This window comes from Dioscorea cayenensis, chromosome 16 (genome assembly GCF_009730915.1).
Source record: "Dioscorea cayenensis subsp. rotundata cultivar TDr96_F1 chromosome 16, TDr96_F1_v2_PseudoChromosome.rev07_lg8_w22 25.fasta, whole genome shotgun sequence".
NCBI classification, from domain to species: Eukaryota; Viridiplantae; Streptophyta; class Magnoliopsida; order Dioscoreales; family Dioscoreaceae; genus Dioscorea; species Dioscorea cayenensis.
Genome location: NC_052486.1, coordinates 4719920 through 4727582, shown reverse-complemented (window position 1 = coordinate 4727582; position 7663 = coordinate 4719920). Strand labels below are relative to the sequence as shown.

Genomic DNA, 7663 nt, shown 5'->3' with positions numbered 1-7663 from the left:
ATATCTCGAGGCAAAATGAAAATTACATGATTGCCCTTGAGAACATATATCGAGGCAAAATGCAAATTACAAGACTGCCCTTGAGAACACATATCTCAAGGCAATCTCAAATCTTAGGATAGCCCAAATGCGTATCTCGAGGCAATCCTAAATTTAATATCTCCTAAGAACTGATCTCGAGGCAATTTGAAGGAGTGCAAATCCCGAGGCACCTAAGCACATATCCCGAGACAAATTAAATTTTTATTAAAATTAAATTTCAAAAAAATTTAATTAAAAATTTTAAATTTTGAATTTTAAATTTCGTTTTATCCTCATCACTTCGTTGTGATTTGATGGAGGGGTTGGTGGAGAAGATAAGATCCCTATGTTTTTTCTTTTAAAGAGGGAGACCGGCAAAGACAGAGGAGGGGACGAAGAAGAATTTAGAAAAAAGAAGGGAATTTAGAGAAAAAAAAAGGTTCTCCTCTCCTCTGATGCTTATTTATATATATATATATATATATATATATAATTTTGCCGTTTATCGCCGATGCTATTGGTCACCGTCGTGGCTATTTGAGTGGCTGAGATAATGCCACCAAGCATGCCGTCTGCCGCTTGCTGTCTGCTGTCGTGTTCTCGCTACTACTGTCTACCGCTATTGATGCATGTCTTCGCTCGGGCCACCACCATACGAGTAGACAAAATCCGCTCTTCCTACACTTGCACGTCTCATTCATTCAAACGATGAGGAGATTCTAGCTGATACTTGGTGGTCACTATCATATCTATGCGATGGTACGAGTGACAAAATTCAAGCTGTAATTGATGCTGGAGTTTGTCCACGACTTGTTGAACTCCTTATGCATCCATTACCAACTGTTGTTACTCCAACCCTCCGCACTGTAGGAGACATTGTCACTGTAGATGACAAACAAATGCAACATATTATCAGTCAAAATGCACTTCCATGTCTGTTGAACTTTTTGATATGTGATCATAAGAAGAGTATCAAGGAGGAAACTTGCTGGACTATTTCAAACATTACAATTGGAAATAAGGATCAAATACAGGCTGTGATTACTGCTGATCTCATCCCTCACTGAATTTGAACATCAAGAAGGAGGCTACTTGGGCCATTTCAAATGTTTCTTTAGACGATACCCATGACCAAATAAGGTTTCTAGTCAATAAAGGTTGCATCAAACCCTTGTGTGATCTCTTTGTATATCCAAATCCAAGATGTGTGATGGTTGTCATGGAAGGGCTGGAAAGCATCCTTAAAGCTGGAGAAGCTGAAAAGAACATGGGAATTGCAAATGTGAATCCATATGCTCAAATGATTAAGGGGTTTGACAAGATTGAGAACCTGCATAACCATGACAACAACGAGATCTATGAGAGGGTTGTTAAGATCCTTGAAACATATTGGTCGCAGGAAGAAGACACTGCTGCTATTCTACCAAATGGTTTACCAAATGGTTTACCAAATGGTTTACAGAATAGTATTCCTCATGGTGGCTTCAACTTCAATCTAAGATATGGGCAGTACCAGACCATTTAACTAATGTGTTGCCTTCAAAAGAAAAAAATCATTTCATTTTGCTTTCATCAGATATTTGTGGTGGTGGTTAATGGAACTGGGTAATAAGAAAAATTTGATTCATAGTTTTATAAAAAATTGAAACCACACTACATCTCCATTAAAAAAAAATTATGCATCCTCATGAAAATTAAAAAAAGGGGGGTCTCACACCACCTGAGTTTAGTTGCGGCAAGGGGAAGGTTAGCTGATGATTCAGTGAGTTTGCCAGAGGGTTCTATGTGGTTTGGTTACGGGAGGCCAAGTCTGCAATTCACAAGCTTATCACGACAAAAAAATAAAAAAAGAAAATAAAAAGAAAAAAATAAACCAAGAAAAAAATTGGTGGTGCACTGGAATAGCATGAGATGACTTTGTAGAAGGTCTTGATGCTGCAGGACTCTCTCTTGTCCTAATCCAGAAATGTTTGGTTAGGTGCATAACCCTCTGCACCTCAGAGAGTAGGGGTACTACTGCTCTTGAACCGTTTAAAAAAAGAAAAATGAATTCATGTGTTGCTCTTTCTAGTTTCAGTACTATCCTATCTATCAACATGTTTTTTTTTAGAAAGATGTAATCATTATCAAGCTTGAGGTTGAAATTAGAAGACAAGATTTTGGACATTGCCCATGCATGCACGTGAGGACCATTAACCATCATTAAGTATATATATAATGGGTTCTTTTCATATTTATCATGGCTAATCAAATGGAATGTTTCGGGATCTGTGCAATGACTATGATCAAATTAATATTAAAAAAAAGGTCTTACAATGAAAGAGACACTTGCAAAGAAAAAATATTAAGGAAAAAAAGAAGTATGCAAAAAGGCATGCTATAGTCTCATGATATGCAATAAAATAAAATAAAATAAAAGGCATGGGCCCACCAAAAAAAATATATATAAATAAATAAATAAAAATAAAAAAATAAAAAAAAGAAACACATGGGCTCACGGTTTTAAAAAAAAGATTGATGAGAAGCTTGCACATGCATACTCACGTATAAAAAAAAAAATCCAAGCACACACTCAATTCAATATGCAAGCAGATGAGCATGCACAATGTTTGATTTTAAAATAATATATATGCATAGCTGCAGGTTTGATGCAATAAAGGTAGTTGAGAATGTATACAAGCTACTACCTATGTCCACTCTTCTCCCAATTATATATGAATATCGTATGTGAATATTGAAGAAACAAACCTCTTATTTGGTAAATAAAAAAAGGGGGCATTCCATGCATGCTTGTTGGATGTGCCCATCCCTCACCAAACATGTAAAATGATGAGAGGCATGCCATATATTCACGTGGAAGGAATAACATCAAGATGGCCTCCATCAATTAGAAGAACATGAAGTTCAAGCAATCATTGGAGAGTATGGAAGGTGCACATTCTAAAACTGTATTTGCTGGTGATACATAGACTGATCCAAATGTGGAAGAATATTGTATTGAAGAATGCTACTGAAGTTATGACCCGTACTCTATGAACACTCCTTTTGGATCTACTTTTATGGATACCAAAATGTTGGATTTGAAGTTATAAAAAAATGACAGAAGTGTTACATGCATGTATGCAAGCATGTACATACTCACCATAAAAAAAAGACCCCATCATGCACATGATAGAATAGGTGGCAGCAAAACATGCAACACGATGATAAGGCACAAGCAGCGGTGACTCATTTTTAAGGCGGGCATGAAATATTTATTTCAAGACAGCTATGAGGCACACAATGCGGTGACAAGGCGCAGGCAGTGGCAACGATATATGATATATATATATATATATATATATATAAAGTTACATATTGATATATAAATGATGTATTGAATATATGTAATAAAATAACAAAATTCATAATTGACAAACTTTCTTGTCTTTTACTTGTATTTTTGCCCTTAATCTGAGGTTCCCAAGATATTATCTGGGGTAATTAATAATAGAGGCTTGCCTCTATTAGGAATGAAAGAACCCACGAAACAAATATGATATTTATGCTTCGAAGTACGGTATGGTGTCTTCTTCACAGACATGATGCCAGACGCATATTTTTTAATCCCACAGAGATGATACATATGAAAATGATGTCAATGTAATGAACTCTGAACGTATTGTAGGTGGTCGCAAAAGAGATGAAATGGCAATGCAAATATGGAATTATTATTGTAACTATTGTAGAAATGTAATATAAATTATGTGTAAGGTTATCAATGTTGCCTTGTTTTCGGGCTACCATTATTATTTATAAAACTCCTTTTTTTATTAAATAATAGAATATCCGCAAATAATTCAACAAAATATTCGCAAATAACAAGTAGTTCTCAAATAAATAAATAGATCTCATAAACATAACGTCTAATATAAAAGATTCAAGTCATTGTGACAATCATAAACATCATCAAACATAAATTGCATATAACTAAATAGAAAAATACATAACACATAACATTGTTTTTAATCAAATCATTTGTCGAAGCCACGACACTTTCCGATCTTCCTTGAGACTCAAGAAGATTTCACGATTACCCTTATCTTTAAACAATGTTGTAGCTTTAACCAAGTCTTCTTCTGAAAACAGATCACACACCACATTAAATGCCATCATGCATTCTTATATGGTATACTTCTCCTCTACTTGGTTCATTTTCATAGCATTAATATATCGATTAGTCTCAGATCGGCGCATATTTGTATATTGTTCTAATAATGCCTCTTGAACATTTTTTTCTCTTTCGGTTCTTTTTCCTTCTTTGCATATCATCATCTTCTAACCTTTGTCTTCTTTCATTACATGAACTTTGGGGTTGTAAAATATATGTTTGACTGTATGGAGGTTTCACTTGTGCAATATTATAATCCTCAGTCTCTATTTCAGGTGTAGACAATGATTGAATGGAATCATTTAGAGCCGGAATATTTAGAGATGGAGTGTCCATTGGCACATTTGCATAATAATCTACATCACAAGAGCATCTTCCTTCTGCATATCTCCCTGTATAACAAATGTACAAATGATTAGAAATTTTATTACAAGTCTTTAAAGCAAACATTACTAAACAACACATTTTTACCCTCATAAATCTCCTGCAATGCTATGAAATATGTAAAGGGTCTTTGATGCCATCTTCTTGCTTCCTTATTTCTTTGCATATTTTGATGAAAATGTTTAAAATAAATTATTTAAATAAAGTTTGTTGGTTATGTGATAAAATATATATATATATATATATCTTAAGTAGTGGTGCCCAAACTTCATCAATGGCTGATACCATATTTTTTTCATAATCCCATCCAAAGCCACTTAATTTAATAAATCCTTTTAGAAGCTTGTAAATTTTTTTTATCTCTTGCTCTAATGCTTTAACTTGTACGACAGTGAAGTTTATATTAGGGAATTTCATTGCAATGTCACACAGTATCCTATTCCATGCCTCTTTAGTCCATCCATTTTGTGAGTGGTATGCTGGAACATTATAATCACCTAATGATTTCAGTAGACAAGCCTTATGATTGTTTTCATTCCATTTGGCCCTTGTGTAAGTCTTCTCTGGATTTGTCATCTATACAAAGCAAAAAAAATATGTCAGGGAGACTGAAACCCCTTGGCCTCTACAAATGGATTTCATTTTTCTTGTCAGATACTTAAAGCAGGCAATAGCGAAATGCAAAATATAGTTCTAGCTTAAAGCATGAAATTTTCATTAATCAATAACGAGCTTTGGCCATTAACCTTTTAATAACAAAGATAACCCAAAAGCAACTAGGATATAAATGTTGGGAAAGGACGGTTTGTCTTGATATAGATACATTCTAGGCACATGATGTTGTCCATTGCACATTTTTTTCATAGTCTATGATTGGTTGTATGTACATAGCCTTGAATTGTAAACTCTCACAAGTTTAATCATACAATGATTTAAGTGTGTCCACTTGCATAATTTCTCACTTTCAATCCTTTATATATATACGAACACGAGCAATACCTTGCACATCAAATATAGACATAGAGGTATATTTCAAACTCTAAAGAAAGTAGGTGTGAGAACACAATTAAACAATTCAAGCACTACCATGACCTGATAAATCAACAAAAACCAGGCACTCAGGCAATAATGACCTTGTTTAACATCTCTCATATAATTCTACAAAACCAAACATCACATCAAAAAGGAAGTGTTATACCTATAAAAATAAAATCAAATAGCTATCAAGAGAAGAACATCAGCAAGGAAAAACAATTCAATAATTCTCCAAGAGTTCTTTACAACAAAAATTACATAACTCATTATTAAATGTCTTTTGTGATCATGTAAATGTACACTAGAATGAAATACTCATTCTGCATTGCATAGAGCACACACCATCTAAAGAAGTATAGCACAATAAATGTGGAAAAATCGGGTCCAACAATAAGCAAAAAAACTTAAAAACATAAATTTGCAGTAACCAACAAGAATATATGCCACATTACCAACTTTTTTCCTCTCAATGTGGAAAACCCTCCAAGTGAAAACAAAAATGGCCCAAATTGTGATACTAATGCCTAGCAACAATAACTAGAGAATCAAGCATCCTTCCATCCATCAATCCGTAAAAATCAGGAATAAAAAAAAGCCACAAAGCAATCACACAAAACCCAAAACAAACAAAAGCCTATCAAAGTCAAAGCCAACAACAGAGATCTACTAAGTTACCATTCCATGAATCTAATCTAAATCCCAGCCCCACAACGCACAAAAATCCCAACCAAAGAAAAGCCAAGTACTTGCACGAACTCCAGAGGCATTAGCCTTCTTCAACCCATTCTTCTTCACAATGAAACTAGCGCCGATGAAGAAGCTGGATGACAACACCATAACCAACCAATATAAAAAAAATGTTGGCCTCCTTCTCCAACCCCGCAGTGTGTTCTCATCGAGATCCAAACGGGGGATAAGAAAGGAGAGGGAGAGATGGAGATCAGTGAATAGGCAGAGGCGAGGGCGTGGTGACCAGAGGCGTGGCGGCTAGCCTCTTTCCCTTCTCTGATAACCCCAAACACCCAATCACAGTGCCCAGCCTGAACAATAAAGGGAAAAAATATTTTGGTTCCCACCTCTTTGTAAAATTTCTATAGAATTATATGATTCCATAATATATACTGTAAAAAGAATATCCAAACAACCCTTATGATAATTTCCTACATAATATTAATTTTCATAGGAACTACTACCATTCTTATGGAATTTAGTGGTACCCAAACAGGCCTAATCCTCCTTCACAACTTAGAAAGCCTAGATCTAATTAAAGAATTCAAGAACCTTACAACTAAGGAGATTAAATAGGAGTCAGATCTTAATCTAGCCTTAGAATCCCTGCTGCAGGAAAAGCTGTATTAGAAGCAACAATCTAGAACGACATGGATTAAGGAAGGCGATGAAAACACCAAATTTTATTAATGTGGTTAAAAATAAAAGGCATAACAAAAACTATATTCCCTACTTTTTTGATAATGATTGTGTAGTCGAAGGCTTGGAAGAGATTGGGAAGGTGTTTGCTTCCTACTTTCATTCCCAATTTAATTCCAATCACACATTTCGTTTTCAATTTTCTTGGCCTAGGCTATTGAGTAGTGAATAGAGAATTAATCTTACTCCTCTTGAAGATCCATTCATTGTGGAAGAGGTAAAAAAAAATCACTTTTGAGTTGAGAACGAACAAAGCTCTAGGACCCAACAATTTCCCAATTTTCTTCGGATTTAGTCACACTCTATGATAACTTTTACAATGGGACTGTTAACTTGGAGAGAGTCATTTGAGCCTGCATAGCTCTCATACCCAAAAAGGAAAACCCTGACAATTCTGCACATTTTTGCCCAATTAGTCTCATCGACTTGACCCATAAAGATTCTTTCCATCCTTGCCTTTAGACTTAGCAAGGTCATAAGTTCTTTGGTCAACTTTTCCAAGCCTACTTTCAGTAAAGTAAAGGAGGTTATATCCTATATAAAATTACCACTATTAAAGAGCTCATTTTTAGTCTTTGAACAAGTAGAGTTCCGTGTCACATTATTAAAGTTGACTTTGCCAAAGCATTTGATATTGTAGACTGG

General features: G+C 34.8%; 1 pseudogene; it reads left to right on the top strand.

The window, feature by feature from the left end:
• The first annotated feature begins 650 nt into the window (after nucleotides 1-650).
• On the top strand, nucleotides 651-1546 carry LOC120278453 (annotated as a pseudogene).
• Nucleotides 1547-7663: the final 6117 nt, after the last annotated feature.